Source organism: Dendrobates tinctorius, unplaced genomic scaffold (genome assembly GCF_039654945.1).
Source record: "Dendrobates tinctorius isolate UK_male_01 unplaced genomic scaffold, ASM3965494v1 ptg000091l, whole genome shotgun sequence".
NCBI classification, from domain to species: domain Eukaryota; kingdom Metazoa; phylum Chordata; class Amphibia; order Anura; family Dendrobatidae; genus Dendrobates; species Dendrobates tinctorius.
The window spans coordinates 9,700,996-9,717,761 of NW_027361759.1; positions in this window are offsets into that span (position 1 = coordinate 9,700,996).

The window sequence follows — 16,766 nt, forward strand, 5'->3', positions numbered from 1 at the left end:
AACCAAAAGTCGCTCAACTCTAGTGCCCATAAGTAGGCTAAAACACAACAAAAACAATTTTATGGAGGCCTGAAATTGCACAATTTTAAACTTAATGATGTGTGACCCGTGTGGAGGACAAAACCCCGTGGAAAATATCTGCCCTGTAGCTAAATATTTTTTGGCAGCTAAATATTTTTTTGGCAGCAAAATGGTGTCAAGAATTTGTGTAAGACACTCCAAAAAATGTTAACAATGCCACAAAAATGACAGATGTGATCGCTGGGATGGGCAAACCCATTTAAAATAGCTGGATTTTCACGCTGTACTATGAAAAGAATCTGGCTGTATTCCACAGTGTCAACAAGCAATTGGAGAAAAAAGTGTGCTCTGGATTGCCTTTGAATAAAATAATCAGGATTAAGATGCAAAAATAAATATTCCTGGCCACTGATACCTAGGGCTAGGGCTATGGATATACTGTCAATGTATGTAATAGGCAGCAGCAGACAGTAATGGAATGGACCCTCTTGATGTATGCAATGAAGTATGCCACATACAATGCCTGCCTGACAAACAGTGATGTCAGACAATCCCAGCATGTTGATTGGCACTCTAAAGAGCACCAAACATGCAGGGCGGGGACCCAAACTCTCACCTAGCTATCCTGGAAATGTTCAGCACTTACCGAGCACCACGAGTACATCGATGCTCGGGTAAGTACCGATCATTATCGAGTATGCTTGTTCATCACTAGAACCTAACTTTTAGATTATGTGAATCTTTGGCATCCAATTTCTCACGGTCATCATTCATACCTAGCTTGTGACCCGTATTTGATACACCTATCTTCTGACAAGCATCAAATTCTCTCTGGTAATTGGTGTTGGGTAGATGAGTAATAGTTGAAGGCTGGATCCTGGATCTCGTACTTACCATAGCCGTCCTGTAATTTATCCTGTTGTACATTCCTATTCCCGCCGTCATCATGGCACTTTTCCTGATCAGTTCATGTAAGGGCACGTCAGCCATATTTCTTCAGCAAACCTGCACCTTACCAGCAGAAACTGTAGGAAAGAGGACGTTCCAGCTCCATGGATAATCTTCTAGATTTTGCAGGCCTCATCCACACTAAAAAATGTATTTTATGCTACTTACCAAATACAGAAGAGGAGATCTCAATTGAAAATTGGTTGGGGTATCTAGTCAATGTTATACAGGCCTTATCGACAGGCCACCCAAAATTCTTTTGTTACTAACATCATACAATAGGGGACATCTCACTTTGAAATTGTTTGGCGCTTCTAGTCAATATTATACAGGCCTCATTGACAGGCACATGAAAATTCTTCTGTTACTAACATCATACAGTAGGGGACATCTCACTTTGAAATTGTTTCGAGCATCTAGTCAATGTTATACAGGCCTTATCGACAGGTCCTCCAAAAATTCTTCTGTTATTAATGTCATACAATTTATGGGGAACATCTCACTTTAAAAAATTTTTGGTGCAGATTTTCTTTGTCATCGACACTGAAACAATTCTTTCTTCTGTGAGTAACGTGATTAATCACGTGATATTTCACCTTCTAATTTTGTACCGCTGAAATTCAGCTGTGTGCATAGGTTTTGCAGAGTAAAAAAATCTATTTTTAGTTGATAATAGTGTGCTCCTAGCACACTATCTGAGCAACATGACTCGGAAAAAGCAAGGTTGTGGAGGGATGGTGATTAGGCATGGTGTTTGAGGTGTATGTGGGGTAGCTGTTAATGCTTCGTAAAACACTAGTGAACCACTAACGTGACATACTATCCAAAGACAACTGACAACTTCTTTTACTGGATGTTGTAGTTTTTTGTGTGCTCCATTGTTATTGTGTAATTGCAGTTTCTGATATCTTTAGTGGGGCTTATGTGCCTAATGTTGCAGCTGGAGAGGTTAACAATAATTTGTGAAAATGTGAACAGTCCTGATTGCGTTCCAGCTGCTGGGTTGGGTATGTAATGGAAGACCAGTCAGTCCCTATTATACTATTTCTACTGTGGTAAAATTGATGTCACTTTGTTAGTGTCTAACGCTAATTTTTGTAAATGTCTAGATTCCACTTTCGGTCTCCTTCATGTGTGTTGCCTGTATCAGTAGGCCTCCAATACGGCAGTCCTCCACTGTCTTTGAGTCAACTACTCAAGTTAATAACCTTACATTTTTCTGACAGTAGTAATCTACGAAACTGATATGTGTGACACAGGAGTGTGGTTGAACATCACTTTCATTTTTTGGGTGGGTTTTATCACTTATAGAGAGCCAATAATTCAACATTCGCTTTACAGACATTACTGGCACTGTCATCATTGGGACTCACAATCTAAATGTACTATCTGTATGTCTTTGTAGTGTGGGTAGAAAGTGGGTAGAAAAATAATTATAGACAGATGAAAAAACAGGAGCGTTCCAGCTACCAAAATACTTGCTTTATTCTGAAGAAAATTCACATGCTCTGAAAAAGATCAGAAAAGGATCGAAACGCGTAGCTGAAGACATAGTGCCCCCTAGCTCATCCATCCGCTAGTGAGGAGAAAGCCGTATTGCTGATATATTGAATTTTCTTCAGAATAAAGCAAGTATTTTAGTAGCTGGAACGCTCCTGTTTTTGCTTCTGTCTACAATCAACATTTGTTGGGTCCAGACGAAGTTCTGTGCTCCAACTGTGGTTGGTGAGCTGGCTAGGGTTTTCTCATAGCCCATTTTTTTATTTGTGCAAGAAAAATAATTACTGGGAGTAAACCCTCGCAAACACGGGTAGCACATGCAAACTCTTTGCAGATGCTGTCCTTGATGGGATTGTAACACAGGACTACAGCGCTTTAAGACTGCTAATGTTTTTGCATTGACAACTGAATGTTTCTGTGGTTGGAAGGTTATCATTGTGATTCATACTGTGTGCCTTACTGCTGTGTTGGGGAAAACCACTGTCAAGAATATCTGCCAGCATGTTTTGATTCTGCAGCATGGGCGTGTCCTTTTCTAGAGGGGAAGCAACAGGCAAAATATACTTTTGTATTGTGGCTTGAACACACTGGCAACCCAGTAGTCAGCATTATTTGAAATTATAACTACAGTATACGGATAACAGTTATGCTGAAGATAGTGCTGCAAGAAGGTGCTCATGAGGTCCAACTCCACAGTGTGTTTGTGGTGGTATAACACTCAAGCTTTCTTTCTCCATCCCCTCCTGACAACCACGGACAACAGAGAGGAAATCATTATGATCCTCATCTCCTAACTGTTGCGCGCCCATCACCTCTTCCTTCTTGTCCTTTTCATGGTCCTTCTCCATTTGTTCCTCCTATGGTAAATGTCTGTGAGATGAAAGACCTGAACTTATAGATACTGCTAACCCTAAAGGAATCCTTCTATGCTTCCTTCTCTTCCCCCAGGACCACCACCTGCTCAACCACACTATTTAAAGTGTGCTCCAGCATGTATACAAAAGTAATAGAGATGCTTATGACAGCATCTTCACTGCTAACCAGCTTAGTAGCCATTAAGAAATCATACATAAGGGCACAGAGATGCTTCAACTGTATCCAGTACGCAAGTGAGAATTGCACCACATCCATACTGTGTTTTGCCAAACTATGAAAAATGTCATCCTGTACCAGGTGTCGGTGCTTCTGTCACAGTCGCTGCAACATGTGCAGAGTTTAATTACACGGTGTGGTCATATCACATATCAACCGATTAACCGGTAGTCCAAAAGATCTCTATACCAACTGAAGTGGAATGGTGGAAGTCAGCGCCACAGTGGAATCTGCAGCAGCGCATCCAGGCTGGGACAGTGGTGGAAACATTGCTGTACCATCAGGTTGAGGATGTGAACCATGCAAGGTTAGTGTGTAAGGTTGACGTGGCATAGGACCGCCACCAGGTTTGCACAGTTATCGCACATGGCCTTCCGTGGCTCCAGGTTGAGTGTAGACAGTCATTGCTCAAACCCAGCATGGATAGCTGTCCACAACTTTTGATCTGTATGACTGCGATCTCCAAGTCATATTAATGTAAACAGTGCCTGATTGCGGTGAGCCTTGGCTGTGCAGGACGTAGGTGGGGGAGGGATTCTCTCTGCAGTGTTGGAATGTGTAATTAATTAAGGCAGAGATTGAGGGTGCAGATGGAGGCCCTAGAGGAGGTGGAGGAGGCAGCAGCACTGCAGAACTGTTACATGCAGAGGTTTGTTCTGCAAGTCCTGGGGATTCCATGACTTGGTGTCTAGTGACACAGTGATGGCTAGTGCTTTACATCTCCACCCCCTGGTGTGTAGTAATTTAGTTCTCCAACCCAAACTGTTTAGTAGTTTAGTTCTCCAATCCCTGTTGTCTATTAGATTAGTTCTCAATGTTCTTGTGTTATTTTTTTTAGTTCTACAACCCTAGCTGTTTAGTAGTTTAGTTCTCCAACCCCAGTTGTCTAGTAGTTTAGTCATCCATCTTATGGTGTGTAGTGGTTTATTTCTTTGAGGATTGCAAGACTTGTGGAGCATCCCCTTTCCCGACTGCCGCTACATTCATCAGAGTAAAGTCATAGAGAAAAGCGATGATCAAAAGGCAATAGTCTTATAAAAAATATAATTTTTATTAGAACACATAATTAAATTTCATACTGCCAAATATTTAAGATGATAGAATAGTACACGACACTCGTCACTCACAATTCTCATACAACGCACGGGATCCAAAAAAAGCAACTGCATATACAATAATCAGCAATTACATGAAGTGCCCACACACACCGCTCACAACGATAGTGATACACAGGTTTTAATCAATAATACCCTTTGTGTGCCTATTGATGACTTATAGCCATTTATTAACCTCTTCACGACCGCCCACAGTAGATAAACGTTGGCGCTTGCTGGGCTTTGTGCAGCGCCGACGTTTATCTACTGTCGGCGGTTTTATGCCCCCCAGGACCCCCACATACCTTACAATGCGGGGATCCCGGTGCACAATGCATGCTGGGACCCCCGACGTCATCGAGACCTGACTGGTTCAGGTCCTGATGACGTCAGCATCACAGCAGCCAATGGGAGCGATCGCTGGGAAAGCTGCTTGTTTCCCGGCGATCTCCCTCATTGTAACGCGGCTTCTCCTCTGATCTAACACTGACAGATGATCAGAGGTGAAGCAGCGTTACTGTGTGACTAGATCGCTGCCTGGCACAGCTGATCGCTGCCTGGCACAGCTGTGCCAGGCAGCGATCTTGTCACACAGTAACGCTGCTTCACCTATGATCATCTGTCATTGTGAGATCAGAGGAGAAGTCACATTACTGTGTGCCAAGCAGCGATCTAGTCACATAGTAACGCTGCTTCTCCTCTGATCATCTGTCAGTGTGAGATCAGAGGAGAAGTGGCGTTACTATGAGTCAGATCGCAGCGCAGCGATCTTGTCACAAAAATAAAAAAAAGTAAAGAAAAAAGCAGGTACACAGGTTAGGGCTAGGGCAAGGGCTAGGCTTAGGGTTAGGGCTAGGGTTAGGGTTAGGGTTAGGGCTAGGGTTAGGGCTAGGGTTAGGGCTAGGGCTGGGATTAAAGTTATGGGTGTGTTGGTGTTAGGTTTATGGTTAGGGTTATGGTTAGGGCTGAGATTAGGGTTAGGGGTGTGTTGGGGTTAGGGTTGGAATTAGAATTGGGGGTTTCCACTGTTTAGGTACATCAGGGGCTCTGTAAATGCAATATGACGCCCGCAGACCATTCCATCAAAGTCTGCATTTCAGAACGTCACTACTTCCCTTCCGAGCCCCACCGTGAGCCCAAACAGTAGTTTTCTCCCACATATGGGGTACCAGCGTACTCAGGACAAATTGGACAACAACTCTTAGGGTCCAATTTCTCCTGTTACCCTTGTGAAAATAAAAATTGGGGGCTAAAAGATCATTTTTGTGGAAAAAAAAATGATTTTTTTATTTTCACGCCTCTACATTATAAACTTTACTGAAACACTTGGGGGTTCAAAGTGCTCACCACACATCTAGATAAGTTCCTTGGGGGGTCTAGTTTCCAAAATGGGGTCACTTGTGGGGGGTTTCCACTGTTTAGGTACATCAGGGGCTCTGCAAACGCACATGACACCCGCAGACCATTCCATCATAGTCTACATTTCAGAACGTCACTACTTCCCTTCCGAGCCCCACCGTGTGCCCAAACAGTAGTTTTCTCCCACATATAGGGTACCAGCGTACTCAGGACAAATTGGACAACAACTCTTAGGGTCCAATTTCTCCTGTTACCCTTGTGAAAATAAAAATTGGGGGCTAAAAGATCATTTTTGTGGAAAAAAAATTATTTTTTTATTTTCACGCCTCTACATTATAAACTTTACTGAAACACTTGGGGGTTCAAAGTGCTCACCACACATCTAGATAAGTTCCTTGGGGGGTCTAGTTTCCAAAATGGGGTCACTTGTGGGGGGTTTCCACTGTTTAGGTACATCAGGGGCTCTCCAAATGCGACATGGCATCCGATCTCAATTCCTGCCAATTCTGCATTGAAAAAGTCAAACGGCGCTCCTTCTGTTCTGAGCTCTGCCGTGTGCTCAAACAGTGGTTTAGCCCCACATACGAGGTATCTGCGTATTCGGGAGAAATTGCACAAAAAATTTTGTGGTTCATTTTCTCTTTTTACACTTGTGAAAATAAAAAAAATGGTTTTGAAGTAAAATGTTTGTGAAAAAAAGTTAAATGTTTATTTTTTCCTTCCATATTCCATTCATTCATGTGAAGCACCTGAAGGGTTAATAAACTTCTTGAATGTGGTTTTGAGTACATTGAGAGGTGCAGTTTTTAGAATGGTGTCACTTTTCGGGTATTTTCTGTCATATTGACCCCCCAAACTCACTTCAAATGTGAGGTGGTCCCTAAAAAAAATGGTGTTGCAAATTTTGTTGTAAAAATGAGAAATCGCTGGTCAACTTTTAACCCTTATAACTTCCTAAAAAAAAAAATTATGTTTCCAAAATTGTGCAGATGTAAAGTAGACATGTGGGAAATGTTATTTATTAACTATTTTGTGCGATATCACTCTCTGATTTAAGGGCATAAAAATTAAAAGTTTGAAAATTGCAAAATTTTCTAAATTTTCACCAAATTTTGATTTTTTTAACAAATAAGCGCAGCTCATATCTAAAAAATTTTACCACCATCATGAAGTACAATATGTCATGAGAAAACAATGTCAGAATCAGTAGGATCCGTTGAAGCGTTCTAGAGTTATGACCTCATAAATTGACACTGGTCAGAATTGAAAAAATTGGCCCAGTCACGAAGGCAAAAACAGGCTCGGGTGTGAAGGGGTTAATAATAGACAATGCTGTGCAAAAATTACCGGCCATAATATAACGCAATCAATCCCTCCAATGTGGCACAAGGATTAATTGGTCAATATAAAAATCACCCCTATTGCACACCTCCCAATAGTAATCCACCAATGTATATTAAAGTAAAAAATTAACACCTCTCTGACAGCCTACATATACCCTATTGGACAGCATTTTACCTATTATTCCATGTAATTTAACTCGCACAGTGACTGCCACTCACAGTAAATATGGGAAAGCCGCTGCAAGTACGACACAAACCCCACTAGTCCACCATTCCTATAACCCTCATAATGCACAACTTATCGGTAAATTTACCTCCTGGGTAGTGGGGGTGCAGGGTGCTGTCTCCTCCTGGACCAGCACGTCCGCCCCTTTTTTTGACGTGCGTTTCGGACTCCTTTCTCAAGAGGCCTGACATTTAATCCATGTGTCCATGCTTTAGTATCCCCCGGCCGCCACGTACATGAGCGCGCGACCGTAAGTACGCTGTCTGCCCGGAAGTGACGCGCTACGTTGTCCGGACAACGGCGATGCCACCAGGCGTCGGCGTCACACTGTGTGCGGGGTCGGGGAGGGCCCAGTCCACAGCCACAGATGCCAAAAGCCAGCAGACACCACAGTGACAGGACAACATGCGCGTGTAAGCAGGAGTGCAGAGACACCTATCAACACACTGCCAACATTCAAACAGTGCACTCATTCCTATGTAAATCATCAGGTGATATCACAACCCAAAACGGACATATTAACACATAATGTTAACCAGACCACAGCAGAGATAATATATAAATACTTAATCCTACTGGATAAACAGATGTTATATAGGTCCTTAAACCCATTAACTATATCACAATATACAAAGGAGACAATACATTACAATAATACTTAATACAAACAGTGTGCTACCCTTACATATTCTTTATACAGTTTCATATATATTCTCACATGCATATGACATATATATTGCAGAACAATTATTTAATACTACACATTCACAAATATCTCATATCTCAAATTAACAAAATTGTCCCAATGATTTTAAACACACTAATCTTCTTCCAGGTGGCCCGTATGCCTGCCACGAGTGGCTTCGCCGTAGGATCTCCAGATACACCAGGAAAATAATGGCAGGAAACTAAAATAAAAAAATATTAAAAAATGGTTAAAAATTAGACTCATGAGCGACAAGTATCCCTCCAATAACGGGCGAGCTGTTTAGCGGATTTTTAGACCTCATCAAATATTAGTATAAATTTCCAAAAATTTACAAAAACGGGGCGTAACTAATGTTTTCGTTGAGTCCAGGAGGAGACAGCACCCTGCACCCCCAATACCCAGGAGGTAAATTTACCGATAAGTTGTGCATTATGAGGGTTATAGGAATGGTGGACCAGTGGGGTTTGTGCCGTACTTGCAGCAACTTTCCCATATTTACTGTGAGTGACAGTCACTGTGCGAGTTAAATTACATGGAATAATAGGTAAAATCCTGTCCAATAGGGTATATGTGGGCCGTCTGAGAGGTGTTAATTTTTTACTTAAATATACATTGGTGGATTATTATTGGGAGGTGTGCAATAGGGGTGATTTTTATATTGACCTATTAATCCTTGTGCCACATTAGAGGGATTGATTGCGTTATATTATGGCCGGTAATTTTTGCACAGCATTGTCTATTATTAATAAATGGCTATAATTCATCAATAGGCACACAGAGGGTATTATTGATTAAAACGTGTGTATCACCATCGTTGTGAGCGGTGTGTGTGGGCACCTCATGTAATTGCTGATTATTGTATATGCAGTTGATCCTTTTGGATCCAGTGCGCTGTATGAGAATTGTGAGTGATGAGTGTCGTGTACTATTCTATCGTCTTAAATATTTGGCAGTATGAATTTTAATTATGTGTTCTAATAAAAATTATATTTTTTATAAGACTATTGCCTTTTGATCATCGCTTTTTTCTATGACTTTATATGGTAATTGATGATAGGCTGCAGTAATCCAACCACATACATGGTTAGTTAACCATGTGTGGTTGTCAGATCTTTTTGTGTATCCACCAGAGTAACCCAGTGCCAAGTCATCTAGCTGTAACTCCCCTGTCCATGCTTGCCTCTCCAGGTGTCATTGTTGAAATGCACCCTGGCAGAAATAGAATTTTTCAGGGAACAGGTGATGTTGTCTGTGACTTGTTCCTATAGTGCAGGTACATCTTTCTTAGAGAAGTATTGGTGATTTGGCACCTGGTATTGGGGGGACTGCGACGGCCATCAGCTTTCAGAAACAGTCTTTATCCATAAGGCAGAAAGGCTGAATTTCCATGGCCAACAGAGTGGAGTGACCAGGCAATAATCACAGAGATCACAGGCCCCGAGTCATACTGAAATAAGCTTTGTGACCTTTGTAGCAAACAGCTTTCAGCTGGCCCCTATCATCCAGACAATGAAACGATTGGGTAACAAATAATCTGAGGAGGCTGCAGGCTGTTCACAATAATTAGATTTCAGAAAAGTAATAGTGAGCATACAGCTTATCCACGTACAGATTACAACACATGGAATATGTGCATATCCCGCTGTACAATCACTGCTAACTCCATGATAACCCTACACTCCTTGATGCCAACAACAATCCTAATTTTAACCCAATAAATAAATACAGACCGATTGGATGCCATTCTTCTTTTGAGGTTCACACCATCAGTGTGTTCCATCCCCTCTCCCTCAGAGTAGCAATCATATACCCGCCCTCAGGCTCACCCACCCACTCACTTGGCCACTTTTATGCATTGTGGCCACACTTCATATCTTCAGAATTGACAGCCCTTATCCTGGAAGACTTCAATAGCTCCACCTCCCCAACTGCAACCCAGCTTCTATCTCTAGCCAATTCTCGCGGCCTCTCACAACTTTAAAACTGAGACACACAAAGATGGTAACACCCCAGGCCTGGACTTTGTCAGGCTCAGTTCAATCTCCTACCTAGATGACTCACCTCTTAACCTTTGTCCCCCATGGAATTTGGCGTATAACCACAACTTAGACAATTTTAGCTGCTGCCTAAAAAGACATCTCTTTAGGGCAGTCTATCACGTTCCCTAATCAAAGTCCTTTTTATATATAAAGCTTATTCTCAACTTCTCTGAACATAATTAACCATCAAACTCAACCGTACCCAAAAGGCTCATGCCCTTTATCTACCCCTAATTTCCTCAAGATCGTTGTATCATCATTGTAAATAAGCACCTATAATTGATGTCACCCCCACTTCATTGCAGATTGTAAACTCTGAAGAGCAGGGCTGTCATTATTTTTGCTTTATTTATTTGATTATCTTAAACTTGGTAACTTTTGACTGTTTTATATGAACTGCTGACTGCAGAATATGTTAACAATATATACAGTCATATGTTAAAGTTTGGGCACCCCTATTAATGTTAACCTTTTTTCTTTATAACAATTTTGGTTTTTGCAACAGCTATTTCAGTTTCATATATCTAATAACTGATGGACTCAGTTATATTTCTGGATTCAAATGAGGTTTATTGTACTAACAGAAAATGTGCAATCTGCATTTTAACAAAGTTTGACCGGTGCAAAAGTATGGGCACCTCAACATAAAAGTGACATTAATATTTCGTAGATCCTCCTTTTGCAAAAATAACAGCCTCTAGTCGCTTCCTGTAGCTATTAATGAGTTCCTGGATCCTGGATGAAGGTATTTGTGACCATTCCTGTTTACAAAACAATTCCAGTTCAGTTAAGTTTGATGGTCGCCGAGCATGGACAGCCCGCTTCAAATCATCCCACAGATGTTCAATGGTATTCAGGTCTGGGGACTGGGATGGCCATTCCAGAACATCGTAATTGTTCCTCTGCATGAATGCCTGAGTAGATTTGGAGCCGTGTTTTGGATCATTGTCTTGCTGAAATATCCATCCCCTGCGTAACTTCAACTTCGTCACTGATTCTTACACATTATTGTCAAGAATCTGCTGATACTGAGTTGAATCCATGCGACCCTCAACTTTAACAAGATTCCTGGTGCCAACATTGGCCACACAGCCCCAAAGCATGATGGAACCTCCACCTAATTTTAATGTGGGTAGCAAGTGTTTTTCTTGGAATGCTGTGTTTTTTAGCCTCCATGCATAACGCCTTTTTGTATGACCAAACAACTCAATCTTTGTTTCATCAGTCCACAGGACCTTCTTCCAAAATGTAACTGGCTTGTCCAAATGTGCTTTTGCATACCTCAGGCGACTCTGTTTGTGGTGTGCTTGCAGAAACGACTTCTTTCGCATCACTCTCCCATACAGCTTCTCCTTGTGCAAAGTGCGCTGTATTGTTGACCGATGCACAGTGACACCATCTGCAGCAAGATGATGCTGCAGGTCTTTGGAGGTGGTCTGTGGATTGTCCTTGACTGTTCTCACCATTCTTCTTCTCTGCCTTTCTGATATTTTTCTTGGCCTGCCACTTCTGGGCGTAACAAGAACTGTACCTGTGTTCTTCCATTTCCTTACTATGTTCCTCACAGTGGAAACTGACAGGTTAAATCTCTGAGACAACTTTTTGTATCCTTCCCCTGAAAAGCTATGTTGAATAATCTTTGTTTTCAGATCATTTGAGAGTCGTTTTGAGGAGCCCATGAAGCCACTCTTCATAGGAGAATCAAATAGGAGAACTACTTGTAATTGGCCACCTTAAATACCTTTTCTCTTGATTTGATACACCTGGCTATGACGTTCAAAGCTCAATGAGGTTACAAAACCAATTTAGTGCTTCCGGAAGTCAGTAAAAAGTAGTTAGGAGTGTTCAAATCAAGAAAATGATAAGCGTGCCCATACTTCTGCACCGGTCAAATTTTGTTTAAATGCAGATTGCACATTTTCTGTTAGTACAATAAACCTCATTTGAATCCAGAAATATAACTGAGTCCATCAGTCATTAGATATATGAAACTGAAATAGCTGTTGCAAAAACCAAAATTGTTATAAAGAAAAAAGGTTAACATTAATAGGGGTGCCCAAACTTTAACATATGACTGTAAATAAAGGTTATTATTAGAAAATTGAAGATGGTGAAATTCAAGCTGTTAACTTTGCCATGTGTAGGAATAAAGAATCTTTTACGTGAGCACAACTGCACAAATGAGGGTTTGCTGCTGTGTCAACACAGGGTGGAGGAGATTGAACATGACAAGCTGCTGGACTGTGAGAGCAGTGCAAGTGGGGATGTTACGGTTGATTGAGAAGATGGGGTGTGCTTGGTATGTAAGTTCAGTCAAAAACAGCAGGCATGTGCAATACCATATCAGCTGACAGGCTCTCAATCACCCCAACTGTAGGGGGGTAAACAAGTTGAGGTTCTTCGGCCGGAGACCTGTGTGACAACACTTGCCTTGGCGAGGAAGAAGGAAGAATCAGAAAATGCAGTTGATGGCATGGCTGGCGAGAGCCGCTAGTCTGCGTTTTAGCACAATGACATTCCCAGATTAACGCATGTTGATCGCGTATGTGACAGGTCATGCATGTAGTAGTGAAATTATATCATTTTTTTTTACTCTACTAGGTTGTTTGTTGTTTGTCCACTGCCAGAGTTGGGCCTCAGGATGCATTGGTTGTTTGTTGTCTGTCCACTGCCAGAGTTGGGCCTCAGGATGCATTGGTTGTAATAGTTGCATAACTTTTGTGTACGTAACCTCTTTGTCTTCTTCCTCCTCCTCCTCTGCTGAGTTCCTCAGCTGCATGCATCTGGGTTTACACCAAGTGTGATCTACTACCTCATCATCATCCTCTCTGTTCTCCCCACTCCTCACCCTGAGAGTCATCCTCCTCCTCTTCTGCCTTGACAGCACAGTACAGTCCATAGGCACCTCAAATATCTGAGTCTCGTCACAAATGGATCACCTTCACCCAACGGGTTTAACATCTGTTGATGAGGGATTGGTTTATGCTCGGACAAAACTTCGTCCAGCCATCAATCAAAGTGAGAAACAATTTGGCCATGATTTCTTCCTCTTTACTCTGTGAATCTTTAGAGTACACTTCCTATGCCTATGGCATGCAATGTATGAAGAGATCTGAAGACTTAGCCATCTGTGGTTCCCAACAGTCAGTTGGGCACTTGGAGAGTTGTGATATGGGGAAATAAAGGGTAATTGCGGTGCCACCACTGAGGACTGTACTGTGTGCGATGTTAAGGTGGAGGAAGAGAAGCAGAGGCCACAAGATGCAGTGCTTGCCATCTACTGGAGTATATGTTCTTTCTGGCCCTCATCAACAAAGCGAACCGTTGTATGGCTGCCAAAGACAGGGAACGGAGTTGCTCGTCCAGTAGCAGAAGTTGCAAAAATGTTGCACAAATTCTGACTGCAGCAAAACAAACCGACTTCTCATCCCTCATATCAAACCTGTCTCGCAACCTTAACCAGCTATTCAGTACTTTCAATTCTTTCCTGCGTCCACAAGGTCCCTTTCCCTTGCCACTCATCTCAGCTGAATAGTTTGCCTCACCACCTTTGAACTTGACACAATAAAGTCCCACCTCATTTCAAACTTTACCACAGTCTTCATCACAAGCATAACCCACCTCTTCAACCTGTCACTAACAACTGTTGTATTCTATCCTTATTGAAATATATACCTCGATCCCACCGATCCTCAAAAAGCCCACGATTGACCAATCCTCTGTGTCTACCTATTGCCCCATAACATATCTCCCCTATACCTCCAAGCTACTGGAACAACACATCCATTTTGAACTGTCCTCCCACCTTTCCTCTTGCTCAATCTTTAAACGCTTACAACCTGACTTCAGACCGCACCATTTCACTGAAAACTACCCTGCTTAAAGTCACCAACGACCTTCTAAAATGAAAGCGATGTGAGTTTGTCCTCCTCCTTCTCCTGGACCTGGCATCTGTCTTTGACACAGTGGACCATTCCCTCTTACTACAGACTTTCTGATCTGTTGACATTACTGACATGGCCCTTTGTTGGATCTCTTAGTACCTAACAGAGAGGACATTCAGTGTCTCCCAATCACACACCACCATAGCAAATAGGATCATGGGATACATTAGAAGAGGTCTGGGGATACGAGATGAAAGCATAATTCTCCCTCTGTACAAATCACTTGTCAGACCACACTTGGAGTATTGTGTGCAATTTTGGACGCCGGTGCTCAAGAAAGACATTACTGAACTTGAAAGGGTTCAAAGGCGGGCTACTAAAATGATAAATGGAGGTAGCTCACTACGATACCCAGAAAGGTTATCAAAATTAGGTCTATTTACTCTAGAAAAGAGAAGACTTAGGGGAGACCTAATATATATGTACAAGTATATCAGAGGGCAATAGAGAGTTCTCTCCAATGAACTGTTTGTACCAAGGACTGTGACAAGAACAAGGGGGCATTCTCTTCGTTTGGAGGAAAGACAATTTCTGCACCAGCATAGAAGAGGGTTCTTCACGGTAAGAGCAGTGAGGCTCTGGAATTCTCTTCCTGGGGAAGTGGTGATGGCCAACTCACTGAATGAATTTAAGAAAGGAATGGATGCTTTTCTTGTGAGTAACAGTATAGAAGGTTACGAATAACATAATATTATAGGTAGATGGTTGACCCAGCTTAGGGGAAGGAATTTTTTTCCCTATGGAGAAAATTGGCTTCTACTCTGTGGGTTTTTTGCCTTCCCCAGGATCAACAATGCAGAACAGCTGCACTAAAAATAGGCTGAACTAGATTGACAAATGGTCTTCTTTCAGCCTTCAAAACTATGTTACTATGTATGTTACCTCCTCATCTTGCTCCCTAAGTGACGGTGTCCACCAAGGTTCTGTTATAGGACTGGGAATTATGCTTGGAGTGTGCACATGCTCTCCCTCCCTCTTAAAGGGACCACCCGCATCAACCTTAAGTATTCCCAAACAATAGCTGGGTGACACCTTCTATTTAAGGCTTCTCCTCCAATAGCCAGTTTCCTACTGCACACTGATGAGGGGCAATACCCCGAAACAGCTGTATGTGGATGGATACCATGTTTTGGCATAGGTGGTTTCTTTCATTGGAGACTTCCCTTCCCATGGTTGTTCCTTCCCGGACAAAGACCTGGCTGGTCATTGCTTGCGTTGAGAAACATGTGATGGTGTCTCCGCGGCTTCTGTTTTGCATGTTTTACATATTTCCCATAAGGGATGGGGGCAGTGCTCTAGAATCACTGCGTTGAGAAACACGTGATGGTGTCTCCGCAGTGTCGGATGTTGATCTCCATTAGTTCATTCATCCTCCTTTTCATAGTCTTTTTACTAGGCATTGCTCCTACCAGCCAGTTTCCTACTCCACACTGATGAGGGGCAATACCCCGAAACAGCTGTATGTGGATGGATACCATGTTTTGGCATAGGTGGTTTCCTTCATTGGAGACTGCCCTTCCCGTGGTTGTTCCTTCCCAGACAAAGACCTGGCTGGTCATTGCTTGCGTTGAGAAACATGTGATGGTGTCTCCGTGGCTTCTGTTTTGCATGTTTTACATATTTCCCATAAGGGATGGGGGCAGTGCTCTAGAATCACTGCGTTGGGAAACACGTGATGGTGTCTCCGCAGTGTCGGATGTTGATCTCCATGAGTTCATTCATCCTCATTTTCATCTCCTCCAATATGGACATGCCTGAGCTATGTTGTTAGTTTGCCTTGCATGCTTGCTAGTTGTCAGTTTCCCCACGTCTGCCTATCTGCTTTTCTAACCTGTACCCATCTGCTTTTAACTGTCTGTGCCCATCTGCTCATACCTGTCTGCGCTCTTCTGTCCATCAGCCGGTCCAGATAGCACCTGTCAGTGCCCATCTGTCTAACACCCAGTCCAGCTCGCACCAGTCAGTGCTTTTCTGTTCCTCAGCTGGTCCCATCTGAACCCGTGGTTACAGAGTACGGAACAGTAATCCCACCATCTTGCCCATTACAGTCTCCAACTGCTGGGTTGGCTGTAGGGGAGGAGGTGTTGGTCCCCACTATAATAATTCTACTTTATTGCAATTAATTCCACTTTGTTGGTGACTGCCACTATTTTTTGTAGATGTGTAGACTCCTGGTTGGGTGCCTTTCATGCGTGTTGCCTGTAGCAGTAAGCCTCCAAGATGGTCAGGCCTCCACTTCCTTGGACTAAACTACCCGTGTTACTATTCTAAAAATTTTCTGACAATAGTAGTCTACAAAACTGATATTTGTGCCACATGAGTGTGGCTGAGTACGACAGCAGGTGGAGGTGTTACATGTGGTGTCAGGGCTCCGAGCACAGGAGGCCTACACTGATCCCTCATCTACCTCGTCATGCTGTGATGTTCATTGGAAAGCTTTAATTGCTGTCCAAGATCCCTATACCTCATGCCTGACTGATTGCTGCAGTGT